This window comes from Notechis scutatus, chromosome Z (genome assembly GCF_049901735.1).
Source record: "Notechis scutatus isolate UNSWTSFEM ecotype Mainland chromosome Z, rNotScu1.2, whole genome shotgun sequence".
In the NCBI taxonomy this organism is placed as follows: domain Eukaryota; kingdom Metazoa; phylum Chordata; class Lepidosauria; order Squamata; family Elapidae; genus Notechis; species Notechis scutatus.
Window position 1 is genome coordinate 20175811 of NC_142025.1, and position 13328 is coordinate 20189138.

The 13328-nt window shown below is 43.5% G+C and overlaps 1 protein-coding gene across 1 annotated transcript in view; it reads left to right on the top strand.

The window, feature by feature from the left end:
• Window positions 1-9755: 9755 nt before the first annotated feature.
• Window positions 9756-13328, top strand: part of MKX (mohawk homeobox) — a 57508-nt gene continuing 53935 nt past the window's right edge. Inside the window, exon 1 of the mRNA XM_087946682.1 lies at window positions 9756-9877. The gene's annotated coding sequence lies outside the window, so the exon portion shown is untranslated. The remainder of the gene's footprint in view (window positions 9878-13328) is intronic.

Here is a 13328-nt window from a genome sequence, read left to right on the forward strand (position 1 = left end):
TAAATGGAGTTCACTTGGGAATAAAATAGCAATTTTGGATAGCACAGTCATGTCTGCCCTGATGGATGAAACAAAGTTCAGTTCTCACCTCTTTACCCTTTTATTAAGAACAGTCATTTGCCTTTATCTTTTCTAATTATTAGCAAATTGGCACTGTAACTCATATGCCATGTCCTGGTTTTCCTTTTATGTACTTCCCCACTAGGTGTCTTGGTTTAAAAGTAGTTATTTCCACTCTTAAGCCAGAACTATCCCACCATAATACATTTCAAATGTGTTAAATCTAGAATATGTTGTCAATCAGTACCTTTTAGGCAAATTTAGCTATCTTATGGTGAATTTGATCAGATGTGTATTTTGAGAGTTACAGGCATTCCACTTCCACTGGTCATTAGCCAGCCTTTCATCCACAATCGTTTCTTGCCCAACATGTTTTTGCCAAAAGTGCTAAAATTCCTGAGGGATTTTCATTTTTATTATTCCTTCCTCAATTTCTAGAAGAGAAGAACTCTACTATTTTATTTAGAATAAAAGAGGGACAGCACACACACACCCATGCCAACCTTCTTCAAAAGTATTCTGAATTATATTTTAAGATACAGGGTTCTAGATTTTTCTTATTGCAATGTCCAGAATATTTTTTTTTAATGTATTAAACCTTTTCCAAAGCTTGTAGCGCCTTTCAAGCTTTGAGTTCCCCATGTATTACTGATGCTTCAGGCTGGGCAATCCTAAACAAAGAACTTTTTCTAGCCCAGGGGTGTCAAACTCAAGGCCTGCAGGCTGGATCCAGCCCACGGGATCTTAGATCGACCTGCAGGGCTGGCCTGGAAATAGCAAAGAACTGGCCTCTGCCAGCAAAAACAGAGCTTGGTGGGGGGACATGTGGTCCCTCAGAGCTCTGTTTTCTCTGGGTTGAAAGAGGGCATCCAGGCTGAAAATAGGGCCTGGGGGGTCTACGTGAGCCTCCCCCCCCCCAGCTGTTTTCATTGGCAGAGAGCTATCAAAACAAGCTAAAACAAAACCAAAAGGAGAAATGTTTCCCCTTTTGCATTTGAGCATGCAAGAAGGGACAGTAAAGGAGAAAGGGAAAGAGGAAAGACACAGAAAAAGAAGGACAGATGGAAAGAGAGCAAGGAAGGAACAATAAGGAAAGAGGGGAAGGAAAAAAAGGAGAATGAATTGGAAGGAAGGAAGGAAGGAAGGAAGGAAGGAAGGAAGGAAGGAAGGAAGGAAGGAAGGAAGGAAGGAAGATTATAATGAGAGTGAGGGACAATCTCAGGGAAGTCCTGCCTTAGTACTTGGCCACCACAGGTGCCCCTGACATGAGTCCTGAGTCATGCCCATCATGGTCATGACCACCCCTGGCCATGCTCCCTCCACACCCTGTCCCTCCGAGGTCAAACACAACCCTAATATGGCCCTCAATGAAATTGAGTTTTACACCTCTTCTCTAGCCTATATTTCAGACCTCTGAGTTCCTTCACACAATGATGTGTTTTGATGATGGGAGCTGTTGCCCTATAGAAGAAAATATTTGTAGCATGGGGTTGAATACCCTTGGTGCTCTCTAAGCTTGTTTTCTTGCAGAAGTTTTGCTACCTAACTAAGTAATATCATCAGTGTAGTAAGGGAGTAGGGTTTGCTTCTTTTCTTTGTTCCTTGCCCTTTCAGTGTTTGTAGGAATGGATTTGGTGGTTCTTCGACTGAGCTTGTTTCTCTCAGTAGGTAGTTTCTTGATTGGGATGTTATTTGCTTCTTGATTGCAAGCCTAGTGTTAATTTTGGTGTTAATTGCTGATCATCTGGGTATTGGTTGCTCATGGTGGCCAAGTTTAGGTCTTTTTGGCTTTTTAATTGTCATTTTTGAATGGTATGTAATATTGTTTATCTCTATGTAACTGTTGATAACTGATGTCATCAATGGCTACTACCTTCCTGCGATATACTTCTAGTTAACTATGGTTTATCCCATTGACCTATTTTTGTACATTTATAGTACATTATAGAAGACTGAATGGGCTCTGTTCACTCACCATGCTAAGTTAAAATGAAGTTGGCTACTTTCAGTTGCGTGGTTGTCTTGCACTAAATCCTAGTTTGCTTCAATATGATTTACTGCACTGACCCAATTTTTTGGATTCTCACAATACACTAAAATAGCCATACTGGCTCCCCAGTGTTGAGCCCTAAAGAAGCCAACCACATTTTACTTGGTAGGTTCTGCAAAACCACTGCTGTTTCAAGATGTCTCTGGCCATATGAATAAGTAGTATTCTAAAAAAATAATTGTAACCCTAAAACAAAAGTCTTAAAGTATTTCAAAATAAAAATATGATTCAATCAAAAACTAGAAGTTGGAATCTGGGAAAACATATTAGTGACACTAACATTTTGAATTTAAAGGTATTGCATATACTGTGGTCAAAGACAATTGCAAATCCTCTTGATAGCATGTATGCAGAACTGAAATCCTTTATTGTTCATTTGTTGATGTATTTGTTTTAGCTAGTGAGCCAAAGGGTATCACTTCCCACCTAATTTGGAGGCACAGGGGCACACTTGAGGAGTATATTTTCTTATATTAGTTTCATAGTATAACTGATGGCAGACTTATAGGGTTGTTGCTTGAATTCCTAGCTTATTGAGATGAAATAGAGCCTGTAGTAAACCTGGTTTTCAGTGTCATTTTGGTAGAGTACTATTAATTAAAAACACATCTCTATTCTGGATCTCATGTTAAACAAATTCTGAAAATAGAAACAGGAATTAACCTTGTTTTCATCAACAATTTTTTTTTCAAATGGTGATTTAAGGAATGCAATATGGAAATGAATAGAGGATATACTGTATGTCCACAGCGAAAAGTTGCATGAGATTATTTGGTGGAACTTAAAATTACACTGATGCCAATTTCCCTTGCTGCTCCACTGTTATTTTGGGCATACCTTTTTCTGCACAACTTTTGTTTTCATTTTCTTTTCCAATTTGATCTTCAAATATTGAACCCCACTTCCATCCTTACCTCTCCTCAAATTTCTTTTCAATCCGTAATGAGATTGATTCAGTATTTGAATGTTCAACCAGGGCCACCATCTGCCCATCTATCCCAACCTGCTATCCTTCAGCTATGTTAAGCCTGCAATCTTCAGAATTTCCAGCTTTCAACCATCTGCCTGGGCTTTATAAATATTTACTCCCAAGTAATTTAGAGATGACCAAGTTGGAGAAGGATGATCAATGTGAAAAGCATTCTGGAAGTAAAAGGCTGATCAAATACACAAAACTTCTGACTCAATGGAAAGCCCATCTTCCTGGAAGTACAACCAAATGTTATGTTTCTACGATCGAAGAAAAGTATTGTCAACTTTTGTCATCAGGTTCCAATGGAATTGGATGACGATGACAAATAGCCACAGAGATACAATTCACTTCCAGTATCTGCGAGCAGGCAGCAAATTTGATGAAATACTTATAACAATAAGAACGGTGGTGGGATTCAAAAATTTTTAATACCAGTTCTGTGGGCATGGCTTGGTGAGTGTGGCATAGCTTGGTAGGCATGGCTTGGTGGGTGTGGCAGGGGAAGGATACTGCAAAATCTCCATCCCTCCCCACTCCTGGGGGAAGATTACTGCAAAACGCCCCATTCCCTCCCCACCCCACTAACCTGCTTTCCAGCTCCATTCTCCTGTGCAAGGCAACAAAAGAAGGCCCAGTTGATCCTGGGACTCAGGAGGCAGAGAATAGATGTGGGCGGGGCCAGTCAGAAGTGGTGTTTGCCAGTTCTCTGAACTACTCAAAATTTCCACTACTGGTTCTCCAGAACTGGTCAGAACCTGCTGAATGCCACCTCTGAATAATAAGAAAAACAAAGTGATGCTGATAGATTCAATGGTATATGGCAAGTGAAAGAGCATAGATGGGCATGGAATGTTGTTAGTATGCCAGATAGTTGAAGAAGCAAAATGGGCATTAGAATAGCTGATGATGCCCTGAACTTAATACACTGTGGAGGCTTATTTAATACCAAAGAGATGAATGTGACCTGTAAGAAGGACCAAACAAAAATATAAAAGATCCATGGGAAGGCAAAGTATTCCATGGTGAGTACATAAAGGCAAAGTAGATAACCAGACTAGGCAATGGCTAAAATCAGGAAAGTTGAAAAAAAAAGACAGGGAGGCTAATTCTGGCTGCACAAGACCCAATCTTAAGAAGCAACAGGCAGCAAGTGCCTCCTCTGCAAAGAACCTGAAGATACCTGGTTGCAAGTTGTTACAAAAAGATCACCAGATTAATTACAAATAACAGCATAACAAAGTAGCAACAATGATGCATTGGAATACCTGCAAAAAATATATTTGCCTGCAGGCAAGAACTGGTGGAAACCACCAAGTTGACAAAGTAATGAAAAACGAAGAAACTGAAGTGTTGTAGGATTTTAGAGTTCAAATAGACAAACATTTGCCACACAACACTCCAGACATAACAAGTTATCAATAAGAAAGACAAAGAAAGCAATCTTAATCTTAATAGGCACCTTAGCTGCAATGCCAAAACATCTGGAGCACCACTTGAAAACCATCCGCATTGACAGAATTACCATTGGTCAACTGCAAAAGGCAGCTTTACTTGGCACAACTTACATCCTGCACCCTTTAATATTATTAACAACATCTACCTATCCCAGGTCTTTGGGAGGACTCAATTGGTGGATAAAAATGCCAAATCCAGTCTAAACATCTGGCTGACTGTGGACCCAACCTTAATATTCTGGGCAGTTTAAAACAAAACAGTACAAAAGGAAAAAGAACAAAGATGGCAGAGACAACCTAAGATGGGAACAAAGAAAAAGAAAAAGTGCCTTCATTCTTACTTATCAAATACCTGGGTGAAGAACCAGGTCATCAAAACACAAGCTCAGAGTTTAAATCTCATATAATGAATTAATGTTCCAGGATCTCATGCAAAGTTTGGAATGGCAGTGTCTAGCATCTTTTGTTAAATCAGGATCAGCTTTCAGTATCCAATGACAGGACTCGACATCAGTAAGCTCTGCCAGCATATTCTTACGCTGCACAGTAATATATGATTAGCACCCAGTACGGATACAGCCAAATTAGAAGGGAAATCTACACAACTTGTCCTAACATTTAATATTAGCACTTTAGACATGGATCTGAGTGTGAAGGCCACACTCAGAAAATGAGCATGCTCATGAAAAAAGCAAATAAAAACCCAAACAAGAAAATGTATAAATAAGATAGGATGAATGAAAGAAATATTCCACTTCCAGTAATAGCAAAATTCTGCTTTCAGGAAGTATTAAAGGAGAGTATGGAACAGCAGTTTAAACAATACACTCTCCTATTTTTTTTTTTCTATTAATGTCCTATTTTCCCTCCTTAAAACTGAAAATGAACTTTCGTGAACTGTATATATTTTTGCTTTTAAAAAGCCACAGAATCATTTGAAAATATGATAATAGTAACATTTAAAAGCTAGATGAGTTGGCTTCAAAATATTTATGAAGAGTAGATTCACCAATAATTTTTAAGTTATTCCATCTGTGGGCAGGAAATCGTGCCAGGTAATGGCACATGTAACTCCATTACCATATGAGCTGCACTGGTCACCAGTGTGTTTTTGGGTGCAATTCAAGGTGCTGGATTTCACCTCTAAGGCCCAGCCTGGCTTTGAACCAGGTTAGCTGAGGAATCATCTTTTTCCAAGAGTTTCTACCCATCCAATTTGATCCAGCAGATTGGGTATATGCGGCAAATCCCCTCAGTCAGAGTATCAACTGGCAGATTCTAGAAGACGGATCTTTTCTGCTATATCTCCCTCCTTTGTGGAATATTCTCCCCTTAGAAATTAAAATGGCCCAACTCTGTTGAATTTTGGTAAGGCTTTAAGAACTTGGGTGTGGAACAAAATTGTGTTAAGGGTTCTGTTTCATGATCTAGTATTAGTTGGTTAATTATCTTGGCTGCTGTACGTATTTATTGTTTGGATGTTTTTATTGTTTTACATTGTTTTAACTGTTTTATAGTTTCAGAATTGTCAGCTGCCCAGAATCCCTTGGCTCGGATAATTGGCTATAGAGATTGCTTCAAAAAATAAAGACATAATTGGTACCAAATTGTCCTTAGAACAGTGTAGATACTAACACATTAAAACTTTAATAAATAATATTTCTACTCTCATTTATTTATAACTATGAGCTCAAGGTATATAGTTCATCTCTCATAAACTGCAATCTGACATAGTTGTGCACTTTCCCATTTACTCCACAGATTGGCTAGTTTCAACGTCTTCAGAAAACTGAATAATTATGGCCCAGGCTGCTGAAAATACCTAACTGCCGCCAACATTCCCAAAACTCTTAATTGGAATTAAAAGCAATAATAGTCTAATAACTGGGATACTTGCAGAGAAAGCATTGCCCGGGAAGAGGAGGCTATTGTACATTATGTACCATTTGAAAATACTGTTGTAATCTGAAAGGTTTTAGATTCCATTTATTTGCATAAAGTTAAAAATATTTATTATTTAATATAGGAAATACTCATACATTCACCACTTTTGCAGAATAAGACTCATGTATCCAAGGATAAATTGATTTATTTACTTATTTGTTTCTTTATTTGCCACCCATCTCACGATCAAGCTACTCTTATATATTTTGGTTTTATATTGCAGGGAGGGTGATATGAAGTCTTGTGAACAGTCCATATAATCTCTTAATTAGAAGATCAGGAGACCTTGAGTTCTAGACCCACCTTAAGCACAAGGCCAGCTGAGTGACCAGTTCCTTTCTGTCAACCCTGGGAAGGAAACAATGGCAAACCACTTCAAAATCTTGCCAAAAAAATGACAGGAACTTGTCCTAGGCAGTTACCAGGACTCAACAATCATTCAAAGGTGCACGCACACGCACACAAAGAAAAATATATATTATCCAGTACTCACTTTTTCACTAATAAGTTCATTTTTCTACCCTACTAGCTGTCATGCTTCTGTCGGAATCTATTTCTGAGGGGGAGACTGAGCAGCTGACAAGGGATGGGGGTGTGGCTCCAGTGGCTGTGGAAGAAACTGGGGAAGAGTACAGTCTGGCTGGGCAGAGCAGGAGAGAGGTGGAGCAAGGGAGAGGGAATTCAGAGGAAGATCCAGGCCCACCCCATCTTCATCCTAGGAAGGGATGGAGAAGGGAGCAATGTGAGTTGTGTGGCTTACGGGGGAGGAAAGGGCCCTGATTCCCTTCATTAGCTGCAGCTGGGAACACAGTGTTTAAAAAGGGAAGTTGCACACAGCAACTCGTGGGAAGCAAATCGTGAGTTATCTTTTATTGTTGAGGCTTATCTGGGTCCCTGGTGTCTTCCCAACTGTGTGTGTTTTGTTAGCCTTTGAAGTCTGAAACTTATCCTGCACTGTCCAGTTAATTGCTGCAGTGTGGTTTGTGTGGATTTTTATTTACAGTTTATATGTACTTTGTTTTCGGACTGAATTTCCTCCACTTAAAGACTGTTCTTGGAAGAGTTTTTTCTCCAGCCAAAGGTAACTGGACATTGGGGGCAAAGTTGGAGGTATTAAAGGGACTTTTGTTACTTATGTGACTGTGTTGCCTTTGTGTCACGCCCCGGGTCATCACACTAGCCTTCATTGTTTTAACTTTTAACAAAGAACGTAGAAAAGCAACCGAATGCGGTTATTAAAATCATGGAGAACTTGTGCTTCTCTTGATGCTGATAACTACAAGTTCCTTTTCTCTTGACCATGCTGATGGGATTGCTGAGAGTTGTAGCTCAGCAAAATCTAGAGGATATGGGTCTCCTCTGATGCATAAAAGCATGCAGCAAGACTTGCTTTACTTCAAGAGGTGGTTTCCTCGCTTCCTATGGATTGCTCCTTGAGAAGAACATCAAATCTCATGCAAAGACTTTCTCACTCAGGATTTTCTCACTTTGGAAACTAACATGGAACTTCTCACTCCTATGAGAGTTTATTAATCCTAGTGAATTCATTGGGGCTACTTATAAACGTGTGCATTTAAAATCACAACCTTTTTTGAATTGATACCCAATTCTTCCCCTCCTCACTCTATTAAAGCTTACTAAAATGATTCAAGAGTAGTCACACTCTTTCATCCAGGCTACTCCATAGCATTGCTGTGAAGAAGAAGAAAAAGACACCTCAGTAAAAGCCATTCTTTGCTTCTGGAGACAAAGTAGAATATACATTACATAATACCGTATTTAATTTAGTGGAGCTGCTAAATTCAGTCAGTGGTAATCCATATGCTGTTTATCTGTTGATCAGTCAACTTGGAACCAACTTTCCCACCCACCAGTGGACTTAGTAGAAACAACTTAAGAATAGCTCTTGAAGGAAATCAAGTAAAGGTTTTTCAGTTAAACTCATTTCCCCCACCCAGGTCCCTGAAGTGCAATACTTTTATTCCCTCTGCCTCCTATCCCATCTTTTGGAACTTAATGGTTTGTCATCATTTCTGGAGCAACTGCAAAATGTTTTAAAGCTGCATTTCAGCCAGGCATTGCAGACACGAAAGTCCAACATATGTGGAGCACACCAAGTTGGGGAATGTTGATTTAAACTTTAGTTGGAAAAGCTTGTATTCATGTTATGACAACATATGGTACGTCTGTAAATCCAGAATAAGCAAGTGTGTTCAGGGTCTATCAAACACAGTCATATTCAAAATATATTTTGGAGGACACAGATTTATGAATAAACAAATAATTGGGTGGAAAGACAAATCTCTGCCCACCTCCTTAACAGGTGAAGAGTGACCCTTTGGATGTTGCTAAATGACTTGAGTCCCTGGATCACTTTCGGGTTGTTTCAACCTCCTTTCATTCCATCTCCAGAGTGAGAAGGAGTGCTGCTTTCTCCAAGACCTCCCTTATCTTTTCAGTGGGCTCACAAATCAGTGTAAAGTATATAGAAACAGGTTACAATTTTGCAGAGTTCCCTAGCTTCCTCCATAAATCTATGTATTTAATCTGTTCTGATTTATTTCTTTTGAGCTGAAAGAGGCATGATCTTCAACACCCTGGGAACAGCAGCATTAAACTGAGTAAGGTTACTTCGGAGTGGCCATGCACTGTTAAGCACCCAGTACTTGGGCAAACACCTCCCACCAGACTTTCCAGATTGGGTCTCTCCCAGACTGCAGCTTTTAGGATTCCCACGTTATGCTGCTCTTCATCTTTTAAAATGATTGAGGATTGTGGCCACTGGTGTCCAAGGCGATCTAGGTCGGGAAGACTACCTTAGACAGCAATACAGTGAAGTATCTCTCTCTCCTCTTCAGGTTTTTGATCCTCCTGGCAGATAATTCTATATACCAGAAGGGTCAAGTTTAATTTTCTTTTCTGTCTTTGTTTGCCTTGGACAAGACAACGAGTCGCCTCAGGGAATCCAACAACCGCGATCCTCCTCCGCGAAAAGATCGGTCGGTCCACGATCCCGCCGCCTTCTCCACCTCGCCTCGGTCCCTCCCTGTCCTTTTGACAGACACCGCCGCGGGTTTCGCAGACCGCCGCGGCCCCGGAAGCTGGATACGACAATGGTACGATGTTCGCAGACTGAGCTAGCCAAAGGGGAAACATGAGAAGACGCGGCTATTCACGTTCCCGGGCTAGGGCGCTCCGATCTGGACAATAAAGACGAGCCGCCGCCGCCGCCGCCGCCGCGGGGTGAGAACTCTCGCGAGCGGTGTGCGTGCCGAAAGCGTGTGGCGGGAGCTGGGATGGGAGAAGGGAAGAGCGGAGCTAAGCCAACCAACGAACAAGCACGCAGTCAGACCGAATCCCAGCCCCGCAGCAATCGCAGCTCCCCACAGCCGCCAGGTACTGACCGCTGGAGGCATCCCCGGGAGTGGGAGAGGACGCGCGCGCGCTTGCCGGGCTTAACCTGAATCAAGGCAACGGGAGGGAAGGGGCCCTTTCCCGCAGACATACCTCAACCCTCACCTTCGGACACCGAAGTGGTGCTTCTGTACCAACAAGCTCCCGCAGCCCCGGTTTTCTTTCAGTCTCCCTTTTTGCAAGAGACGGTGGCTCTTGTCCGCAGCTGGTCTCTGGCGGTTCCTGACGAGGGGAAAAGAGAGCGGGAATCCTCGCAGGGCGGTGGGGATACAGGTGAAAGCTCGCTAAGGTTTTGCCGCCGGCCGTGTCCACCACGTCCGTGGTCTCAGTAAGCGCTCGGTTTCGCCGCCGCTCAGCAGCCCAGCTCGCCTAACACGCGCGCGCGCGCGACTTCTCTGCCTGCTCCCCTTTGAAACGAACCCGCGTCCTTCAAGGAATGAGCGATTTCTCTGCCTAAAAATGAGAATATTAATGAGAATACAGTCCGGACGCCTTAACTGCTAGAAGGAGTTCCCCCCTCCCCCCGCTACAAACACACACACACACACACCTTAATAAGATTCATAGAAATAGCAATGACAGGCTATGAGAACTAGGTACGCAAAAGATCCTAAGGGGAAACGAGCGGTTTATTTTTTATTTTTTTGCCTTTCCGTTTGCTGACTGGGGGCAGGGCCGGCGCCTGATCTTGTAAACCTATTGCTACGAATGTCCCCAATGAACTGCGCCTTGTCCCATTTGTGAGCGGAACTGCCGCATCTCTGTTAGGCGTGTTTGGGACGCACAGATCCGCAGGAGAGCTATCGAGGCGCAGCATCCTCGGTTGGGTGCCGTCTGTTCTCCAGAGTTGCGCATCCGCCTTTCTGCGAAAATCGACGGGGCCTGGGCGAAGGAGCGCTTGCAAGCAGCGGTTTGGTGGTCTTTGCGGAGACCTTTGCGGAAACTGGGTCCCACTGCGGGAAACGGCTGTCGCCTTTTCTTGCGTGTTATTCTCTCACTTAGTTTGCCAATGACTTTTAAGTGCCGCTCTGTATTGTGCCTTAAACAAGAAACTTGAGAGATCTAGACACGGTTGAAGCGACTCTCGCAAACTGAATGTTCTCCGGATGTTTGAAATTCATGTACGGTAAATTTTGAAATATGGTTGTTTCGACTTCATTAATTATCAGAAACCGTGTATAATTCGGCAGTGGCTCTGGGTCACCGATTACAAATTGCAATAGGACTATTATGGCCCCCTTCTCCCTACCAAGGAACGGGCTTGTTTTTAACTTCTTTTGGTTCTGACGGAAGTGGACCTCGCTGGTTAACCTGGAGAATGCGTGGGAACGTCTTTGTCGGGAAGAGAAGAGTCCGGCTAACGTGAGCCAGACCGAGGCCTTCGAGTGGTGGCCGCTTCAGGGGAGGGAAGGCTTGCGCCTCAGCGGCAATCCAAGATGCTACCATTTAACTTTAGGGAAACTACCTCCGTTTCAGCTGAGGCCATCTTAATGGGGTAATTTGATGGTGCTCGGGGGCTTTTCTTTCTTTTGTCTTTTTTGTAAAAAGTCGCGTCCCTGAGGCATTCCCACCAAACCAGAGGAATGCTTGAAATATGGCGAGGGTCTATCCGGTGCCAGATTCGATCTTGGGAAAAGTCCTGAGGACTGGCCTGCAGGCACCTGGGCGAGAGCTGAGGACCGGAGGGGACTGTGGGGAGCGGAAGAGTTGTTTTCTGGGCCCAGATACACGAACGCCGGCAGTTTCCGGTCCTCTTTTAACCCAGTAACGCTTGTCGACTTGCCTTGGAGGCTCTTGTCCCGCACAGAGCGGCCTGCCAGCCTGACGCGCGTCCGCGGCGTGTTTTTCCTGCGGACAAGCCCGAAAGGAGTCTGAACAACATCCTCGCAAATATTGACAGTGGCTACTCCGAGCGTTTTTGGAGTGGGGAGTGGGGAGAAGGCGGCGCGATTCCTGGAGATGGGGAAGGTTTAGTTTGGGATGGAGAAGCGGGATGGTGCGTGGAGAGGGCACTGTTGGCGCTGATCTCTTGAGTGACTTTGGTCATCAGAGAGGCCCAAGGGAGCTCCGGCCGGGGAAGACTGCCTGAGCGTGTTCTGACGAAGCGAAAGCGAGCGAAGGTAGCAAAATTAAAGGTTGGGCTGGAGTTAAGGGGTGGGCAGCCCTAGAGAGCAGCACGAGGCGACAGCACCCGGGGCTCTGCTCTCATCTCTCCGCTGTCCCCCACCCAGAAACGCGTAGTTGCGAATCTGAACGCGCTTCCTGCTTGAGTGATTTTCTTGCCGTGTATTGGAGCGAGGCAAGTTGACAAACTTATCTCGCCTCTCAAACGGGGCCCTTTCAGCCTCTCAAAATCCACAACGCACCCGCACCCGTTTCAGAAGTTTGTTTGGCCGCACCTCTTTCTGCGCATCTTTTGCAGACTTTGCCTCTAATTCCTCTTTCTGTCCTGACATCTCTCTGGCTGAATTTACCCAACGCGCTAAACCAGGATACAATCGGAGGGTAGAATGGTGTGTGGTGATCACGAGGCCATTTATAAACAAGGAGGTTTTGAAGCAAACGGACGGTAGTTTTTGGTAAAACGTGGTTAAAGAAGTCATGGTTTGCCTATGCAGCTGAAACTAATTAGCCTTATCTCTAGGAACGAACACCTATAGGGGCAGGCAGCATCACGTGTCTTCCTTTTTCTGATTGGGAAGAGCCCCTCCTTCGCCCGCTCCCCCTCCAGTTTCTTCCTCTAAGTGATTTCCACCGTCGACCACTCTAGGTTGTTTATCTTCTATTTCTGATGCCCACCTTCCTCTGTCAGACTGATCTTCAAAACTCAGAGGTATGTGATATTTGAGCACACACTTTTTATCCGTATTAGTAAATTATAAGATGTGAACGCATATGGGCATACTTCTGAACTGGTCCGGATGGATCCAGGGAACTTGGACCAATGGCCTTATCTGCAGGGTGCGAGAAAATGACCAGTCTTGGGTTTGTTTAATTTAACCTGTTTTCCATAGACTCGCGGGTGTTAATTTGCGGTGTGTGAATGGTGAAGGGGAGGGGGAAGTGTGTGTGTGTGTGTGGGAAAACCTACCAATGGCACCCAGTGCAGGTTTCGTTTTAAACCGAAATAGTATTTACCTACATTCCAAAAGTTGCTTGGGACTAAATCCTACTCAATTCAGCGAGTCTTGCTTTCTGGTAAGCTGGCAAAGGTTGACCTTGTTTGAAGAATTTCCCATCACAAAGTGAGATCTGTTTCCAGTGGCTTGTAGGAACGACCATGGAATGTTCTTGGGAGCAGTACAGTAATTTGTCTTCCTCTTTTCCTGGGATTTCCGCCCCCCTCCCCCCACTATTTCTCAGCTTGCAGTCCTGGGATTTCCCCGTAGCCTCCCATCCAAGTACTAACAAGAACAGTTCGAATGTAGTCAGG